The sequence below is a fragment of the Lactuca sativa genome, chromosome 9 (assembly GCF_002870075.4).
Source record: "Lactuca sativa cultivar Salinas chromosome 9, Lsat_Salinas_v11, whole genome shotgun sequence".
In the NCBI taxonomy this organism is placed as follows: Eukaryota; Viridiplantae; Streptophyta; class Magnoliopsida; order Asterales; family Asteraceae; genus Lactuca; species Lactuca sativa.
In genome coordinates this window covers 197,124,843-197,127,351 of record NC_056631.2, presented here as the reverse complement: position 1 = coordinate 197,127,351, position 2,509 = coordinate 197,124,843, and the positions used below count along the sequence as shown (strand labels likewise).

At 40.4% G+C, this 2,509-nt stretch overlaps 1 pseudogene; it reads left to right on the top strand.

Moving 5' to 3' along the window:
• On the top strand, positions 1–819 carry LOC111918207 (putative germin-like protein 2-2; annotated as a pseudogene).
• Positions 820–2,509: the final 1,690 nt, after the last annotated feature.

Here is a 2,509-nt window from a genome sequence, read left to right as displayed (position 1 = left end):
ATGTCGAGCAAACTCATTTTGTTGAGTGTTGTAGCTCTAACTTTAGCTACCTTGCGCTAGCCTATGAGCCTAGCTCCCTCCAAGATTTTTGTGTAGCCGATCCCAATTCGTCAGGTACTTTAAGACTTTACTTGTTGTTACAAATCTCCTGTTCTCTTTTATAGTTAATGTTTTCCGTAATATTGGCTTTATATATATAACATGCAGTGAAAGTAAATGGTTTGACATGTAAGAACCCGATGCAAGTTCAAGCAGATGATTTCTTCTTCAGTGGGCTACACCTCAGGGGTAACACATCGAACCAATTGGGATCAAAGGTGACCCCGGTGTTTGCTACTCAGTTACCAGGACTAAACACTTTGGGAATCTCAATGGTTCGGATTGACTACGCACCATGGGGACTTAATGCTCCTCACACTCACCCAAGAGCCACCGAGATTCTTACTGTTCTTGAAGGGACACTACAAGTTGGATTTGTAACTTCTAATCCTGATAACAGATTTATCACAAAGGTGCTTCAAAAGGGTGATGTTTTCGTGTTCCCAGTGGGTCTTGTTCATTTCCAACGCAATGTGGGTAATGGATATGCTGTGGTTATTGCTGCATTAAGCAGTCAAAACCCAGGTGCCATAACAATTGGGAATGCTGTTTTTGGTGCAAATCCCGCAATTCCAGCGGATATTCTTGGCAAGGCGTTTCAAGTGGATAAGAGTGTGGTGGATCGGCTACAAGCCAAGTTCTAGAGTTTCAAAGATTCTAATGACAGAAGGATATGATTAGAGCTGTTGTTCAGCTCGTGTGATTATTGTTTGGGTTCATTCAAAATTAATTGTGTGCTGTTTTCTTTTCGTGTTCTAATTCTTTCTTTGAAAAAAAAAAGAGCATTGGTATTAATTCATGTGTACACTACATGTTTTGTTGGTTTAGTACGAGCATTGATAGTATATTTTAAGCTTTATTGACAACAAAATATTACGTGTATGTAGATGAAGAAGTTTACGGTCTTAAATAAGTCTAAAACCTCTCCTGGATCGATCCGTTGAGGTGCAAGAAATTCCAAAAAGAGTTGTATATCCAGTAAACATATATCTGCATATACCTTGCTCGATTAACAATGCGTTATGAACAAAAGTTGGCTGTCTATATTAACCTGCAATACAAATTTACACTACAACAATTTAACCCTATGCCAACAAGACCTATGCCAACGACAACTGTCGCTACAAGTAGAGCCATGTTGACGACATGTCGTCACCATAGCGTTTTACAACTTTGACCATATTTGTTTGACCAGAAAAGCTAAACTGATGACACATTGTCGCCATAGATTTAGTAGGAATGAAAAAAAGTTTCGCAGTTTACTGAAAATTTATGCCGACGAGATGTCGTAGGTTATTAAAAAAAATAATCTTGATTAATTTTATATTCCGTGTCGCAGAAAGTAAAAATGGTGTCGTTTTCCTAAGGCTATCCCAACGACGTGTCGTCGGCATAAGATGTGGCAATCCGCGTAAAATATCTATCCCGACGACATGTCGTCGACACAACCTTTCTTTTTAATTAATTTTTTTATTTACGAAAACATGAAAGGACGTAGTTTTACTTACCCTGTACCGACGACATGTTGTCGGCATAGGGTTTAGCCCTAACAAAACAACGATTGCGTTTATTTTGCAAATCGTGTACGCTCCTGTTTCTCTCTCGCTTTGTCGACGACCACACCTCTCCCCCGGTCACTCCCTTCACCAGAGACTAGGAGGTATGCTTCTTGGTCCTTGTTTTCTTCTTAGTTTGTGATTGCCAAAGTTTTTACTCCGATTTTAGGATTTTTTTTTTCCGGTTGGAGCCTTCACAACCTTCACCATCGTCGGCCACTCCCTTCCCAACCTTCACTGTAACACCCGGTTCCCTAGTACGCATTTAATTAATTGTTTATTTATTTTGAGAGAAGGACTCGACGAGTTGGTAGCCATGACACGTCAAGTAGCAGGGAGTTCATGTGCGGGTTTTAAGTGAACTACTCGACGAGTCACAACCAAGACTCGACGAGTAGGACAGGCTAGATTAAACCCTAATCTTTAGGGTTTGCACCCTATTTAAGCATCATATCTGGCCTCCATCCCATACTCTATCACCTCCAAACGCTAATCTCGAAACCCTAATCCGCCTTAAGTGACTGTGAGCTACTTCTTGCCACTTTGAGTGTTATTTGTGCCATTTGATGCTTGTGGAAGAAGTAGAAGATAGAAGACTCAAGAGGGAAGGAGTAGATCCAGGAACTACACTCCATTTGCTACATTTTCTGATAATCAAGTTTCCAATTTGATCATTCTTCTCTTAGATATATTAGTTTCCATTTTATGTAGGTTTTGGTTCAAGAACCTTGGTCCTTGGGGTTGGGACGTCCCAAGTGACTTATGTATCAGATCTAGGATCTAGGAAGGGTTCCTTGGCATAAAGGTGCAAACTTTATGACCATGGAAGCCCCGTGCAAGCTTCAAATCAAGTT